Below are 19,504 nucleotides of genomic sequence, written 5' to 3'. Positions count from 1 at the left end.
GCCATATTGTTTCCTTTGGGTGGGGGAATTTGTAATTTTAATTTTAGTTTGAAGTTTTTATTTCAATCCAGTTGGTTAACATACAGTATAATATTAGTTTTAGGAGTATAATTTAGTGATTTGTCACTTAAATAGAACACCCACTGCTTATCACAAGTGTCCTCCTTAATACCCAACACCCAGTTCTTCTACCTAATTAATTAACTATACAGAAAACTGCCTAAAATTGTTTGGTGAACAAATTGATATAATGTCTCTTGGAACAAATTCAGTTTTCACTATGGCCTAGTGTGTTGGATTTCCAGTTGTGATCCAGGAGCACAAAACTTCTACAGAAATGCCTGCCTTAGCCATGATCATAGTGGGTTCAGGTGCTGGGTATACAATTTCTGTTTTATCTACAGAAAATCTGCTAGCATCTATGGGATTGTTTCTGTGTAACATAATATTAAACAATGACTTTGGTGCTAAAATAAAATGCTAAAAATTCCTGGGGAACAGTCATTTTTAAGTAAATGTCCAATAATTATTTTTTTTAAAAAAACATAGTACTAGTTTATATGAACCAGAGTGAAATATGCACTTTTAAAAATATCTTGTGTTTTGTATTTTATCTCAGCAAAAGCAATTTAAATACCAAACTGACAGAGCCTCATGAAAATTTTAGTTTTGTTCTTTTTATATTTAGCACTTAATTTTATTATTTTATTTTTTATTATCCTGTTCAGTTAGCCAGCATATAGTATATCATTAGTTTTTGATGTAGTGTTCAACGTATATTTAGCACTTTAATCCCTTATATTCATTCTTGAATAAGGAAAGGTCTACCCATGTGTAATGTTTGCCAATGTATAGGGAAAGTTCAATACACTATCTACTTACTTCCCTTTATTTTCACTCTCCCTCAATAATTGTGGGTAGAAAACCTAGTCAAAAATTAATCTTAAGCACTACCTCCCACCTACTAGAATAGCTATTATATGTAAAAAGAAAAAAAAAGAAAATAACGTGTTGGCTCGGATGTCAATAAACTGAAACCATTGCTCACTGTTGATGGAGACTTCAAATGCAGTGACTGCTATTGAAACCAGTATGGTTGTTTCTTAAAACAACCACAACAAAACATAGAATTATCATAAGATCTAGCAGTTCTACCTCTGGGTATATATGCAAAAGAATTGAAAACAAGGTTTCAAAAATATATTTGTACACTCATGTTTGTAGCAGCATTATTTACAGTAGTCAAAAGGTGGAAGCAACTCCAGTCCATTGATGGATGAATGGATAAACAAAAGGTGGTATATGCATACAATGGGGTATTATCTCACCTTAAAAGGGAGTAAATTCTAACACATACTACAGTGTAGATGAACCTTAAGGACATTATGCTTAGTGAAATAAGGCAAACACAAAAGGACAAATACTGTGTGATCTTATCTATATGCGGTAACTACAACAGTTGAATTTATAGAGACAGAAAGTCGAGTGGTGGTCGCCAGGGTCTGGAAAGAAGGAGGAATGAAATTTAAAAGGTAGAGTTTCAGTTTTGCAAGATGAGAAGAGTTCTGGGATGGATGGTGGTAAAGGTTGCACAACAATATGAAGATACCTAATGCCAGGGAACTGTACATGTAAAAATGGTTATAATGGTAAATTTTATATGTATTATACTAAATTTTTTTAAAAATAAGAAATAATAGATCTGAAGCACCCAAAAATTGGAAACAACTTAAATGTGTAGCAGCTGATGAATAGATATGCAAAATGTGGTATATCCTGGCAATAAAGTACAATTCAGCACTGTAAAAGGAATAAACCACTGAACCATGCTGTGATATTAGAGATGAACCTCAAAAACATTATGCTAAGTGAAAGAAGCTAAGAACAAATGGCCTCATACATATTGTGTGATTTTACTTATGTGAAATATCCAGAATCCATAGAGACAGAGGTAGATTAGTGGTTTACTTGAAGGAGGGTAAGGGAACAGAGATTAAATATTAATGGGAATGAGGAATCTTATAGGACAATGGAAACGTTTTAAAACTGATTTATGTTGATGATTGCACAATTTGGTAAATTTGGTATTTTGTACTAATTGTATACTGGAAATGGGCAAATTATGTGATATGGAAAATATGTCTTAATAAAGTTATATGGGCAAGAGATGTTTAGGATGGAAGGTCTACACACTTGGTTACTGAGTAAATGTGAAGACAAAAAGAGAAGGAAAACTAAAATAATCACTTTTTGTGAGACCAAATAGAGGGAGGTATCATTCTCTGAGTTAATACTACAGAAAGAATAGGTTCAGTAGATTGCTACTGATTTAAGTTTTGGTTATATTGTATCTGAATTTTGTATGGGGACATTCAGATGTAAGTATTCAATACCAATTGGGTATACAATTCTAGAACTCAATGTGTGGGGGGGTTATGGGGGTGCCGGTATTGGCATAAAAATTTGATATATCAACACATGGTTGATTTTTGAGGGCATAAATGTTGATAAGACCCTCAGTACATCATGAAAATAATGTGGCATCCCTCTGATGCCTTGGTATTGTTGTGTAAGTCACCCAAGATAGCTTTTCTACCTTTTATATGTCAGGACAATACCTTTGACTCTTCTGAATTTTGGGGACCATTTTTTTGTACCTACATATTCCTTACTTTTTTAGCTTTATTATTCTTCATATTATCTATCTGGCCAGGGATTGTCTTCTCACAGATTTGTTCTTTATGTGCCATGTTTTCCAATATAATCATATAAATTAAGAATTTTTTTAAAAAGATAATATTAAAGAGTAGTGTACCAGCACTTACATAAGGCTCTTCATAGCATGGTCCCAATGGAAAACTATGTCAGAATTTCAAACATTCTTGTCTTTCCTAAAAGCCCGAAAGAAATCAACCTCTAAAGTAACTATATAAATGCTTAATTTACACATCACTTTAAAATAGATAAAGATAAAAATAAAACTTGAACGAATTTAGACTGTGTTTTCAGAAAACATAGTTTATTTATTCTTATAGTTTCTTTCTTAAAACACATGCTAATAATTATTTAACTGAACACACCTTGGCCAAATGGAACATTTTAGGATTGAAAATTATTATAGCAATATGCCACATTTATACCAATAGGGCACTGAACAAACAGTTTGGCACTGTTTTATTTACAGAAAATCAATGATCTGATTTTTTTGTTGTTGTTATCCTCAAATGGATTAATTATTTCTTTGAATCATCCAAATAGAATCCATAAAAATGCTTTACTTTTAAGCAGTTTGGTTTTTCTTTTTAGGTGAAACTTTAGTTCTTCTAGTATATTAACTTTCTTTGAAAAGGCACATCTGCTTTTTTTAAATCAATGTATTTCTTCTACACAGTGTGATTGATATAACTCTGAAACGTAGTGTGGAAGGAAAGCACAGACTTAAATGTAAAAATACAAGCTGTGAGATTAAAGAGGGCACATTCTGCATGGAGCACTGGGTGTTATGAACAAACAATGAATCATGGAACACTACACCAAAACAAATGATGTAATATATGGTGATTAACATAATAATAAAAATAAAAAAAAACTCTAATTAGAAAAGAAAAAAAAAATACAAGCTGTGAGATGTGCACCATAAATACACTTGTTCTCAATCTACTTCTAAGGAGAAGGATCACTGATATCAAAGTCAGAATTGTTGGAGAAAACATAAATGTAAAACCTTATAACATAAAGGGCTTTGTTCTCCAATAAGGTGTCTATAGGTGCTTATTTCTTCCTTATGACTAGCTATGGCTTGGGTCCAGGCAACTTCTTTGAGAAGTTCTTGCAGATACGGTGGGCTCCAAAGTCAGTGAAAGTGATTGGAGAAGACACTACCTGTATTCCAGCATTCAGATCTTTATTTAGTTTACCTTCGCATTGTTTGCACTCAGCTTCAGAGTATGAAGACTGAGAAGAACAAAATCAAATTATGAGTCTAAAGTACTTGGAACATGGAGACCACATCACTTCTTAAATCTCACATTGGATCTATCCAATTCTCTCTGATTAAAAAAAAATACATCATGGTTCTGAAGCCCAAGTAATGTAATATAAAATTGAAATGCCCTTACTTCTTTATCCTAGTTGATTTTACTTGAGACAAGCTCAGTCTAAGCATGTGGAGGCACAGGATTCAAACAATACACTTATTCTTTCCATTCTATCACAGGCAATAGAAGTTTCATAAGAAACATGATATTTACATGGGAAAGGAAGATAAAGTATGATTCTAAGGTAAGATCATATCTTCTATATGAATTAGAATATCACAAAACAGTTTTTATTATAAGAAAATGCTCTTAAAATTCTATAACTTTTCCATATGAGATTACAGTGAATACAAATTTTAGCTAGAATATATGAGTTATTAAAAACTTAATATTTGACTGTATGTCTTTGATGCTTCAAGAGAGTATGGTTAAGTAAGAATGTGGGAATGATAATGGGAAATGTCCTGTAGAGATGTAGTTTGACATTAAGGACCCACAAAGTACAGATTTTAGAGAAATTATGTGAACAACCAATGTTATTATATACAAACTAGTTCCTAGTTTTAGAATTTGCTGGATGTGACAGGAAAAAGGAGGCAGAGAAATCAGCGAGCTGAAGATTCAAACACAGAAAGATTGTGACCTACAGGGGTGATTTACCTTATCTTCATCAATTCCTCAAATCTATTATAGACACAGCTTAAGATAAAGAAAATTAAAAAACAGATTTCATTAGAGGTTGCTCAGAACAATGACACTAAATTGACACTATTGCCTGCCCCAATTCCTAATCCATCCACTACTGTTCTTCAGACACTCTTGGGTCTAACTCAAAGATAAGAATCAGAATGAAACATGAGTCATAGGATTTTTGTTTTTTAAAGAGAGAAATGTAAACACACTGCTATGAAATACCATGCACCGTAAGAGGCATTACTCATGGAAACACAAAATGATAGTAGATAGGACATCCACTACTGTTAAAATAGAATTACAGATGAGATTACTTTTATTTATTTATTTTTATTTTTTTAAAGATTTTATTTATTTATTTGAGAGAGAGAATGAGATAGAGAGAGCATGAGAGGGGGGAGGGTCCGAGGGAGAAGCAGACTCACTGATGAGCAGGGAGCCCGATGCGGGACTGGATCCTGGGACTCCAGGATCATGACCTGAGCCAAAGGCAGTCGCTTAACCAACTGAGCCACCCAGGCGCCCTTGAGATTACTTTTAAAAGAAAGGAAGGAAAAAAAGTGAAGAAAACTCAACAGAAAAAAATATATATAACAGAACAATGAAAAGAGCAGGTAGTTTCCAGAAATAAGAAGCAAAAATAGAAACTAAAAGAAATAAAAGCTAAATGAAAAATAGACAAAACAATAAGAATAATTATAAAAATGTTAATACAATGGATAAATCTGAGTGAATCATAATGAATAAAATTAAAAAATAGATGACATAGAATTGAGAGTGTTATATAATATAGACAAAAGAAATTCCCCTAAAAAATATGAAATTCCAAAATAAGAATACAGTTCAAATGGAAAAGAAAGCATGTTGAAGGATAAAATAAGATAAAAAATAAAAGATAAGTTCCTTGAAAAAGAAACTTGACCCCGAAAATTCAAAGGGCATGTCTTATTTAAGAGGAAAAAAAAAAAAATATATATATATATATATATACACATGGAGGGTGAGAGAGAACAAGCAAATAAGAACATGCAGGATTTGTACAAGTGGATAACTGTGATAAAAATTAACTCCAAACTTTAATGCCACAATCTAACAAAGTTTTGTTTGTAATTTATGTTATATGTTCATTGAAATATATGAAACTGATTGCCATTTTCTGGATCAAAATGCTCAAGTATAAACAGTTTCTTGTAGTTAAAACTATAGATTGACAGTGGGCTCTGAGTCATAATCCATTAGCTTCACCAGTTAGAACATGGTGGCTCCTTGTCATAGTAGCATATGAAAATCTACTCTTTTTATAATTTCTCAAAGCAATTTTGTTTACCACCTCCTCTCATATCCCATTGCCTAGAACTACTCATATGGTCTTCTTTTTCAGTAATTAAGTTGGTAAATACAGTCATCTGTGCTCCCAGAAGATAAGGAGAACCAAATATTTGCAAGTATATGTAATGTCAATATAGAGATGATCAAGTATAATAAAAGGGGAAAAATTAGTCTTCATAGTTCTACATAGCAACACAAGCCAGAAGATGGTTGAGTGATGACAGAAAGTTCTGATAGAACTAAAATAAAATCGAATATTTTTTCTACACAGTTCACTTGATGTTCAAGTATACAAATATGTTTAAGTAGAACATAACTGAGGGGACATAGAACATAATTATGACATTCATAAAAAAATGCTGCAAAAAGGTAGACAAACAGAACCCATCAATCTAATAAAAATGAGAATAAACAATTTAAAAAGAGACAAACCATGATTTAAAAGATAAATCTCTTCATATATAAACAAAGCCTAGACATCTGTAACCATTATGCATATGGAGGAAAATGTAATTTTTTAAAGAAATTAATTTTGTAAAAGTAATATAACCCAAATAAGTCATTGATAGGAAGAAGGAGAATTGGAAATAAGGGTGTTAGTGATTTCATCATATTTTATTTTGAAATCAGTAGATACTGCTTGATAGAATAATAGCGATTAAAAATAAAAAGACAAGGGTGGAGCAAGATGACGAAGGAGTAGGAGACCTGGATTTCATCTGGTCTCAGGAATTCAGCTGAATAGGGATCAAACCATTCTGAACACCTTCAAACTCAACAGGAGATCGAAGAGGAGAGTAGCAACAACTCTCTGAACAGAAGAGCGACCACTTACTGGAAGGTAGGACGTGCGGAGAAGTGAATCTGAGGTGATATTCAGGATAGATGGTGGGGGAGGGGGCCTCTGTCAGCTGCTTCTGGCAAGTGATAGAGCAGCAGAGCACAAAATTGGAACTTTTAGAAGTCGGTTCCGCTGAGGGACGTCACTCCAGTGGCTAAGCCGAGGGTGGAACCCTCGTGGGACAATGTGGTCTCAGGACCCTCAGGGTCACAGAAAGACCAGGGATGCCTGAGTGCGGCAGAGCTCCCAGGTATCGGAGCAGGGAAGCTGGCTGCATAGACAGAGCCAAGGTGTGGGCTCTCAGCTCGGGGTGGCCATAAACTGTGATCAGTGACACAGTCAGGCCACTGCTCCTCCAGCAGGGACCCAAAAAGCGGCAGATCTGGGGAGACTCCCCTTCCTCCTCCGGGAGGAACGGTGCAGGAGTGCACCGCAGGGATCTGCTGGGTTTGGAGACTGCACACCGAGTTGGGTGCCAGAGATAGAAATGCTCGGTCACACGCCGGGTGAGCACGGAGTGTGGCTGGAGAACGGGGACATGGGAGTGACTGACTGCTTTCCTCTGGGGACGCACTGAGGAATGGGGCCCCAAGTTCGCAGCTACTCTAGGCAGAGATTGAGAGGTCACCATTTTCAATCTCATCCTCCAAAGCTGTATGGAAAGCTTGCAGGGAACAAAAAATCCCTAGAGCGAACCTGAGCAGATTGCTTAGTCCAGACCGATCAGGGCGGGGCAATTCCGCCTCCGGCAAAGACATTTAGGAACCACAGCAACAGGCCCCTCACCCAGAAGATCAGCAGGAACAGCCAGCAAGCCAAGACCAAGTCTACTGATCAAGGAGAATGGGAGAACTCCAGCGCTAGGGGAATACTGCACATAGAATTCATGGCTTTTTTACCATGATTCATTTGTTTTTCAAAGTTAATTTTTTAACTGTTTTTTTTTTTAATTTTTCTTTTTCCCTTTTTCAACCAACATCTTATCAATCCCTTTTTGAAAAAAAAGATTTTTATTTTTCATTTTTAGAGTCATAGTCTATCCCTTCATAGTAGATACCTTTTTTTGGCATATATATATATATAAGTTGTTCTTTCTTTAAAATTTTGAAATGCAGTTTCTTCTAACAGATCAAAATATACCCTAAATCACTAGTGTATGGCTTTGTTCTAGTCTCCTACCTGATCACATTCTCTCCCTTTTTTTTCATTTTTTTTAATCTTCTTCTTTCTTTTTTCAAACATCTTATCTTATCAATTCCTTTTATAAAGTCTTTTATAATTTTTATCTTTACAGTCATCTTCCATCCATTCATTGTATCAACCCTTATTTTGTACATATATAAGTCTTTCTTCCTTTAAAATTTTAGGAGGCACTTTCTTCTAACAGACCAAAATACACCCAAAATCTAGTGTATGGCACTGATCTATGCACTAGCCTGATCATATTTGATCATATTCTGTTTTTTATTGTTTTGTTCTGTTTTTGTTTGTTTTTATCTTTTTTTTGACTCTTTCTTTTTTCTTTCTTTCCCTTTCCTTTCTCCTGGTTTCAGGTCTTTTCTGATTTGTTTAGAGTATATTTGCTGGGGACGTTGTTAACCTGTTAGCATTTTCTTCTCTCATTCATCTATTCTCCTCTGGACAAAATGACAAGACGAAAAAAATTACCTCAGCAAAAACAACAAGAGGTAGTACCATCTGCCAGGGACCTACTCAATACGGACATTAGTACGATGTCGGACCTAGAATTCAGAATCATGATTTTAAAGATACTAGCTGGGCTTGAAGAAAGCGTGGAAGTTATTAGAGAAACAATTCCTGGAGAAATAAAAGAACTAAAATCAAACCAAATTCAAATCAAAAAGGCTATTAATGAAGTGCAATCAAAAATGGGGGCACTAACTGCTAGGATAAATGAGGCAGAAGAAAGAATCAGTGATATAGAAGACCAAATGATGGAAAATAAAGAAGCTGAGAAAAAGAGAGATAAACAACTACTGGATCACGAGGGCAGAATTCGAGAGATAAGTGATACGATAAGACGAAACAACATTAGAATAATTGAGATCCCAGAGGAAGAAGAAAGAGAGAGAGGGGCAGAAGGTATATTGGAGGAAATGATAGCGAGAACATCCTAAATGTGGGGAAGGAAATAGGCATCAAAATCCAAGAGGCACAGAGAACCTGTCTCAAAATCAATAAAAAGAGGTCAACACCGCGACATCTAATAGTAAAACTTATGAGTCTCAGAGACAAAGAGAAAATCTTGAAAGCAGCAAGGGAGAAATGACACGTAACCTATAATGGTAGAAATATTAGATGGGCAACAGACCTATCCACAAAGACCTGGCAGGCCAGAAAGGACTGGCATGATATCTTCAGAGCACTAAATGAGAAAAATATGCAACCAAGAATACTATATCCAGCTAGGCTGTCATTGAAAACTGAAGGAGAGATAAAAACTTCCAGGACAAACATATTCTAAAGGAATTTACAAACACAAAACCAGCCCTCCAAGAAATATTGAAAGGGGTCCTCTAAGCAAAGAGAAAGCCTAAAAGCAGCATAGGCCAGAAAGGATACAGACAATATACAGTAACAGTCACTTTACAGGCAATAAAATGGCACTAAATTCATATCTTTCAATAGATACCCTGAATGTAAATGGGCTAAATGCCCCAATCAAAAGACACAGGATATCAGATTGGATTAAAAAACAAGACCCATCAATATGCTGTCGGCAAGAGACTCACTTTAGACCCAAAGACACCCCCACATTGAAAGTGAGGGGGTGAAAAACAATTTACCATGCTAATGGACACCAAAAGAAAGCTGGGGTGGCAATCCTTATATCAGACAAATTAGATTTTAAAACAAAGACTGTAAGAAGAGATGAGGAAGGACACTATATCCTACTTAAGGGGTCTATCCAAAAAGAAGATCTAACAAATTTAAATATCTATGCCCCTAATATAGGAGCAGCCAATTATATAAGGCAATTAATAACAAAAGCGAAGAAACACATAGACAACAATACAATAATAGTGGGGGACTTTAACACCCCCCCTCACTGAAATTGACAGATCATCTAAGCAAAAGATCAACAAGGAAATAAAGCCTTTAAATGACACATTGGACGAAATGGACCTCACAGGTATATTCAGAACATTCCATGCGAAAGCAAAGGAATACACATTCTTCTCTAGTACCCATGGAACATTCTCCAGAATAGATCACATCCTAGGTCACAAATCAGGTCTCAACTGGTACCAAAAGATTGGGATCATTCCCTGCATAATTTCAGACCACAGTGCTTTGAAACTAGAACTCAATCACAAGAGGAAAGTCGGAAAGAACTCAAATACATGGAGGCTAAAGAGCATCCTACTAAAGAATGAATGGGTCAACCAGGAAATTAAAGAAGAATTAAAAAAATTCATGGAAACCAATGAAAATGAAAACGCAACTCTTCAAAATCTTTGGGATACAGCAAAGGCAGTCCTGAGAGGAAAGTATATGCAATACAAGCCTTTCTCAAGAAACAAGAAATGTCTGAAATACACAACCTAACTCTACACCTAAAGGAGCTGGAGAAAGAACAGCAAATAAAGCCTAAACCCAGCAGGAGAAGAGAAATAATAAAGATCAGAGCAGAAATCAATGAAATAGAAACCAAAAGAACAGTAGAACAGATCCATGAAACTAGGAGCTGGTTCTTTGAAAGAATTAACAAGATGGATAAACCCCTTGCCAGACTTAACAAAATGAAAAGAGAAAGGACCCAAATCAACAAAATCATGAATGAAAGAGAAGAGATCACAACCAACACCAAAGACATACAATTATAAGAACATATTATGAGCAACTCTATGCCAGCAAATTAGATAACCTGGAAGAAATGGATGCATTCCTAAAGATTTATCAACTACCAAAACGGATCCAAGAAGACACAGAAAAACTGAAGACCTATAACCACTAAGGAAATTGAAGCAGTCATCAAAAATCTCCCAATAAACAAAGGCCCAGGGCCAGATGGCTTCCCAGGGAAATTCTACCAAACATTTAAAGAAGAATTAATACCTATTCTCCTGAAACTGTTCCAAAAAATAGAAATGGAAGGAAAACTTCCAAACTCATTTTATGAGGCCACCATTACCTTGATCCCAAAACCAGACAAAGACCCATCAAAAGAATTACAGACCAATATCCTTGATGAACATGGATGAAATATTCTCACCAAAATACTAGCCAATAGGATCCAACAGTACATTAAAAGGATTATTCACTATGACCAAGTGGGATTTATCCCTGGGCTGCAAGGTTGGTTCAACATCCGCAAATCAATCAACGTGATACAATACATTAACAAAAGAAAGAACAAGAATCATATGATCCTCTCAACAGATGCAGAAAAAGCATTTGACAAAGTACAGCATCCTTTCTCGATCAAAACTCTTCAGAGTATAGGGATAGAGGGTACAGACCTCAATATCATAAAAGCCATCTATGAAAAACCTACAGGGAATATCATTCTCAATGGGGAAAAGCTGAGCTTTCCCCCTAAGGTCAGGAATGCAGCAGGGATGTCCACTCTCAACACTGCTATTCAATATAGTATTAGAAGTCCTAGCCACAGGAATCAGACAACAATAAGAAATCAAAGGCATCCAAACTGGCAAAGAGGAAGTCAAACTCACTCTTTTTAGATGATATGATACTTTATATGGAAAACCCAAAAGACTCCACCCCAAAACTGCTAGAACTCATACAGGAATTCAGTCAAGTGGCAGGATATAAATCAATGCACAGAAATCAGTGGCATTCCTATACACCACCAACAAGACAGAAGAGAGACAAATCAAGGAGTCGATCCCATTTACAATTGCACCCAAAACCATAAGCTACCTAGGAATAAATCTAACCAAAGAGGCAAAGGATCTGTACTCAGAAAACTATAAAATACTCATGAAAGAAATTGAGGAAGATGCAAAGAAGTGGAAAAACGTTCCATGCTCATGGATTGGAAGAACAAACATTGTGAAGATGTCAATGCTACCTAGAGCAATCTACACATTCAATGCAATCCCCATCAAAATACCACCCACTCTTTTCAAAGAAATGGAACAAATAATCCTAAAATTTGTATGGAACCAGAAGAGACCCCCAATAGCTAGAGGAATGATGAAAAAGAAAGCAAAGCTGGCGGCATCACAATTCCGGACTTCCAGCTTTATTACAAAGCTGTCATCATCAAGACAGTATGGTACTGGCACAAAAACAGACACATAGATCAACGGACAGAATAGAGAGCCCAGAAATAGACCCTCAACTCTATGGTCAACTCATCTTTGACAAAGCAGGAAAGAATGTCCAATGGAAAAAAGACAGTCTCTTCAACAAATGGTATTGGGAAAATTGGACAGCCACATGCAGAAGAATGAAAATGTACCATTTCCTTACACCACACACAAATATAGACTCCAAATGGTTGAAAGACCTAAACGTGAGACAGGAGTCCATCAAAATCCTACAGGAGAACACAGGCAGTAACCTCTTCGACCTCAGCCGCAGCATCTTCTTCCTAGAAACATCACCAAAGGCACGGGAAGCAAGGGAAAAATGAACTATTCGGATTTCATCAAGATAAAAACCTTTTGCACAACAAAAGAAACAGTCCACAAAACCAAAAGTCAACCGACAGATTGGGAGAAAATATTTGCTAATGACCTATCAGATAAAGGGCTAGTATCCAAAATCTATAAAGAACTTATCAAACTCAACACCCAGAGAACAAATAATCCAATCAAGAAATGGGCAGAAGACATGAACAGACATTTTTCCAAAGAAGACATCGAAATGGCCAAAAGACACATGAAAAACTGCTGAACATCACTAGACATCAGGGAAATCCAAATCAAAACCTCAATGAGATACCATTTCACACCAGTCAGAATGGCTAAAATTAACAAGTCAGGAAACAACAGATTTTGGCGGGGATGAGGAGAACGGGGAACCCTCCTACACTGTTGGTCGTAATGCAAGTTGGTGCAACCACTGTGGAAAACAGTATGGAGGTTCCTCAAACAGTTGACTATAGAGCTACCATATGATCCAGCAATTGCACTACTGGGTATTTACCACAAAGATACAAATGTAGGGATCCGAAGGGATACATGCACCCCAATGTTTATAGCACAATAGCCAAAGTGTGGAAAGAGCCAAGATGTCCATCAACAGATGAATGGATAAAGAAGAAGTGGTATATATACACAATGGAATATTATGCAGCCATCAAAAGGAATGAGATCTTGCCATTTGCAACGATGTGGATGGAACTGGAGGGTGTAATGCTGAGTGAAATAAGTCAATCAGAGAAAGACATGTATCATATGACCTCACTGATATGAGGAATTCTTAATCTCAGGAAACAAACTGACGGTTGCTGGAGTGGTGCGGGGTGGGAGGGATGGGGTGGCTGGGTGATAGGCATTGGGAAGGGTATGTGCTATGGCAAATGCTGTGAATTGTGCAAGACTGTGGAATCACAGATCTGTACTTCTGAAACAAATAATGCAATATATGTTAAGAAAAAAAAAAGAAGAAGAAGATAACAGGAAGGGAAGAATGAAGGGGGGGAAATCAAAGGGGGAGACGAACCATGAGAGAGGATGGACTCTGAAAAACAAACGAGGATTCTGGAGGGGAGAGGGGTGGGGAGATGGGTTAGCCTGGTGCTGGGTATTAAAGAGGGCACATTCTGTGTGGAGCACTGGGTGTTATGCACAAACAATGAATCATGGAACACAACATCGAAAACTAATGATGTAATGTATGGTGATTAACATAACAATAAAAATAAAAAAAAAAGACTAAAACCTTTACATTTTTAAAGTACGAGGAATCTCAAAATTAGCATTTCTTTGACAAAGAATTATAGCTTTATTTTAGCTACTCTTTCAATATTAATTAACTTACATTTTAGTTAAATTACAATGCAATTAAAATATTTTTATTTAAAAATAACATAACATATAGCTGGTTCTGATTCAATCAGTCCTCAAATTCGTAACATTTGATAAATATTTATTTTATGCTCACTAGGTACCACTCTTTTGTTGTAGATAAAAGTGCAAATAAGTGGAGGGAATAACCCTGACCCTATAGAGTTTGCATTCTACAGGGAACACATTCAATGAAGTTATCCAAATAATCATACAATATAATTTTCAGTAAATATAAGTGTTATGAAGATAAATATAGTGAGGTAAGAGATAGGACATGGAGCTGGCTATTTTAGGATGGTCAGGTAACTCCCCTCTGTAGTCATATTTGAGTAGAGATCAAATAAAATACAGGAACAATACATGCAAAAACCTTAGGGAAGAATAATTTTGGTGGAGGTAAGAGCAACTGCCAAGGTCCTGAGGAGAAATGACCTAAGATCCTTCTAGGAAGTTCAGTATGACTGGATCTGACTGGGGCAAAGAGGGATTGCTTGAACATGCTCTCAGAAAGACAGCTCAGAGACAGGGAGGACAACATAGGCCACACTAAGGAGTTGCATTTTATTGTAAATGTGACAGGCAGCCCTTTTATGGTTTTGAGTGAGGGGATAAAAGGGTCTGATTTTTATGTTTCATGGGTAATTCTCACTACTGTGGTGAAATCCCATGAAAGAAAGAGGTGAAGCAGGGAGACTGGAAGCCTATTGAAATGGTCAAGGAGAAACACTAGTAGGAACTTAGCATTATTTGTTGCACTGATGGTAAAGTTGTCAAAATCAGGAAAAATATGGTTTCTTTTACCGAACTATATACATTTTGGAGTTGGTAGAAAATGAATGCTATTTAAAGTCACAGGACTACATGAGATCTTCTGGGAGCAAAAATGGGGGGGACTCTTAATTTCACCCATCCATTCATTCATCCACCCATCCATCCATCCCTCTATTATTGATCTGTTTATATACTCACAGTTATATCTCAAAAAATATTCTGGGATGTTACTAGATTTTTAGTAACATTTTTCTTTTGATTTTTACTCTTTTTTGGTCTTACTTGATGACAAAGATATTCATGTGGCATTTTTATAAAAACAGTAACTTCAGTTATTGATGAAAAGAGTGTGAGAGAGAAGTGTAATGGTCATTAAAAAAACTGACCAATTAGTGTCTCCTGGAATAATGAGGTTATTTCATCTGAACACTTTCAGTAACAAAAAACAAAACTTAAGTATCATCTCCTAAAATGAGAATGCTGAATGCCCACACAGTCACTTTCTGGATATCTGTGTTTATAGAGTTTGCCATTCAGCTTCTATAGAAAGAACTAGAAGAAATAGGCAATAACAATAAACAACATATGGTGAGAATTAAAGGGAATAAATAACCCAGAGAAAATGTGATTGCTAACAGTTAAATTTTAATCTTTTAGGAGTAATGCCAAATAGTAGAGTGAGTAAGAGCTTTTTCAAAATTTCTTGGATAAACTTTTGTTTGTTTTTCAAGCAACACATTGCTAATTAAAAATCCAAATACACTATGCTGCATTTTTAAAAGGCAAATGTTGACATGTAACTTTGTCAGATTCTGACAGATTTAGGTTGAGAAATTTTGAATTTCATGAGAAAGTGAAATAAATTCACAACACCACAAGTTAATTGGACCCGAGTCTTAGTCACAGTTCTGTAAATACCTAAATTCGGAAACAGATCAAATGACGTTGTTTAAAAAAATTATGTAATTCCACCAGCCTGAAATGTTCCAACCCTGGCTCATTCTTTGAAACTAAAATGACAAAATGTGACATGCCAACATTTTAAAAAGAATGAAGTAGTCTTATAACAGTAATTGTTACATTATTATAGAAGTAGCCAGTTCTATTTCTCTCTCATGGTTTCATTCATTAAAAAACTAAAATCCCCTCCGAACTTTATATTACCCACCTATTATTATCTTTCTCTGATACCATTCTTTGTCTAATTTGTTGATTTCATGGCTAGTAATCAGAGGTAGAGAGAGGTTGCAAATCTGTGGATCTTTAACTCAAATATTGCTGTGGCAGCTTTTGCATTTTACCAACAGCTCTCTATAGTGGATTGGGGATTTTCCAAACCACGAGACATCAGTTTCCTGATTGCTAGCTCTCCTTTTATACCAGTATTTTAATTTGCTTTATTCCACGTAATTTTTATTTTTTTTCCTGTTGACATATGTAGCCACAATTCAATATGTTTTGTCCATCTATGAAATTTTATTTTGTATATATGCAACACTAAAATCATTTAAATTTCTCCATGAAAGTCTGGGCCTTGTCATTTTTTAGACCAATATATTTCCTTCTTTCTAAATTACAAAATTTATAGTATTTATTTTTACTGTGAATGTATTTTCTACTATATTTTCTAATTGGTTGTTGTACCTTAAGAAACTAGAAAAAAGATGGACAAATTAAATCAAAAGCAAGCATAAAGAATGCAATGATGAAGGACAGAAATCAATATAAAGGAGGCAAATGAATAATTCTAAAGTTACAGTAATAAAAATAACTTGGCATTGGCTAAAGTATAGACACACAGCACAATGGAATGGAACACAGAGCTTGGAAACACACAAACACAGCCAACTGAATTTTAACTAAGATCAAAGCCAATTAAGTAAAGAACAGGTAACGATTTTGACAAATTGTGCTAGAACTATTGAGTATAAACACACATATAAGAAAACTCACCTATATCTTGCAAATTATACAGAAGTTAACACAGAATGGAATATAAACGTAAATGTAAAATGTAACTATACAACTTCTAGAAATAAACAGAAAAATGTCTGTCCGGCCATGTTCACTAAAGATTTGAGATATTCATTAAAAATGAAAATTAAACACTTGATATGTGACACTATTAAGAAAATGAAAAGACAGACCATGAATTCAGAGAAGCTATTTGCAAATTGCACTTATGATAACAAATACAGAATTAGGAACTCTCAAACCCAATACTCAGGAAGAAATCAGAAAACAATACAAAATTCGACAAGATATCTTAACAGATGCCTCACCAAATAATGGCAAATAAGCATTCAAAAATATGCTCAACATCAGTAATCAATAGAAAACTGCAAATTAAAACAAGATGCTACTACACACCTATTACATTACAAACTAAATTCAAATCCACCTCATCTTTGAATCTTTACAAAATAATAGTGGACACTGGAACAAAGATTGTCATCTCTATTGCAAAGTGCAATGGCTAATATTTATGGACGGCAGTATATGAGGTACCATGTCTGGTACTTTAAATACATACCTCATTTTATTCTCAAAGCCATCCTACAAGAAAATGACTACTGTTTTACAATTTAAAAGATACAGTCACTTAGACTTAAAGATAAATGGCAGAGCAGGTACTAAGACTCAGGACCACTGAAATGTTCTTAATCACTACATGTGGCTGCCTCCCAAATGAGGACACTGAAAACCCAAGAGCTAGTATTAGGTAGCTAAGCCAGATGTAGAATCAAAATTTCTAAGTGCTTATCAAAGAAATTTTACTTCCATTTTACAAACCATATCTTTATGTAATGCCTTCTCCAGCATGCACATAGCCTGCTTCTACCTGCCTTTTCCTTTCAGAGAGTATGGACTATATTTGTTCATAGGTAAACACCACATTGCTGAATGCTGAATGCCAGTGTACATGGCTTCTCATCCTCATTCAGTCATTAGTAACATTAAAACAGGTACATTGCTGAATATTGATGATTACATCAAACAACTCATTTCACAATACCTACTGATCGCTAAGAAGTTACTTGGTGCCTTTTACTCACACACCTTTTCACTTATCTATATCAGCAAATGAGAGAACAAATATTTGCCATTCATCTAATTGAGAGCCAAGCCTTTTTTTTGGGGGGGCGGGGGGTTTACGGAAAGAATACTTGGCTCTGAAAATAGTTTTAAACATAATTATTGATGGTATACCAGTAAGAGAAAAGAGTATTGACAGCAGCTGTGAGTCTCACCTGGACTATGTCCACAGCATTAATGTATAAATGTTAGGTTGTCTGGATCATATGCTAATTGCCCCACCATTTTGCATGTCTTTCTGAAAACTTCCAAATGTTAGAGTGTTTTGAATTTAAGATTTAGAGTTGTCATGTACATTAGATAACACCAGGTCCTACTGCCCTACCTTAATAAAGCAGTAAGTGCCTAGTGTCATTTTCAATTTGTACTCAATCTTTCTTATAGTGTGCACTGAGGTTTTTTTTGTTGGTTAGGAAAAAGTAGAATTTAATTCTTTTAAAAGTTATAAACATCAGCTTATTCTTTGTGACAAATAATGCATTCAGAATCTTAAGAAGCATGGCAATATTAATTGCATAGAACTTAGGTAATTTAATTGCATAGAATTGCATTGTCATGGACTGGGCTGAGATATAGGTTTAAGATCTCACCAGAGAAGCCAGTTGTTACAAAAGAGAGAAGATGGAGTCTAGAACCAGGGTAGTGTGTAGTCAAAAAAGCTGAAGGTGAGTGAGATAATTCTCTGTATTACCTTTGTATTCCTTGGATAAGCTTTCATTTCTCTCTCATCTGTAAATCTGGAATAGTACTTATTATAATGATTTGGTGAGACAATGCTGATAAACTCTTATTATAGAAGCTGACCACAGAAAGTACTTAAAACATAATAACGGCCTTTAATAATCATCATTTCCAAATGTCAAATAGCCAAATGAATTTCCCAAGATATTACATGACCAAATTAATTATATAATATAAATTTATATATAGATCCTTTATAAGTATAAAGTATTTATCAAAATAGGGTTTGTCACTTAAGGTTACAAGGAAAATATAATATTAAATTTTGTAACATTGCCAACATATGGAATAGTTAATAGTATAATGATCATAAGTGAATAATATATTCAACATCTCAAATTCTTCATAAATCTGAAAATATTCTCATATTTTTCTTTAGTTACATTTTTAATTAAAAGTTGAAAATAAAGTCCCTAGTGTACCCTTCTTTAGGCCCATGACAAAGAAGGCCTTCATGTTCCCCATAACTTGCCTACATTTTCAACAATTTTCCTCCTGATATTAGGTCTTAATCTCCCTCATCTCAGAAAACTTACTTTAGAAAATTTGCAACTCTTTCTCTGCTTCTTTGAGATGTCTATACATTCTTTTAAAGCTTCTTGCCAGATTCACAACCTGGGAATGTCATCATGAAAGGAGATAGCACTCCACCTCCTAGTTTCTGAGAGAGAGTAGAAGCCTAACTGATGAATGCTTTGCTCCAAATTGTAAAATTACCTCCTGTCTTAAAGATAAAGCCAATTAGCAAACTCAGATGGACTAATATCCTACAGTACTTTCCCACCAGTTTATGCCACGCTTTAAACCCTACCACTTCCTTGCTTTAGTGGGGTTAAGTTCAGACTTAGTCCTGGCCTTTCTCTCCTATTCAAATAGTCTTTCACAGAGTCTTCCTCATCTGTTTAAGATTGCCACTGCAATTTTTGCTGTGATGTACATTATCTTCCATCCCCAGTTCCATTGAGAAAATTTGCATTATCTGCATAAAAATC

The sequence above is a fragment of the Eumetopias jubatus genome, unplaced genomic scaffold (genome assembly GCF_037043125.1).
Source record: "Eumetopias jubatus isolate StellerSeaLion01/CBP00866 unplaced genomic scaffold, mEumJub1_p1.0 scaffold_17, whole genome shotgun sequence".
NCBI lineage: Eukaryota > Metazoa > Chordata > Mammalia > Carnivora > Otariidae > Eumetopias > Eumetopias jubatus.
This window is presented reverse-complemented; position numbering follows the sequence as displayed.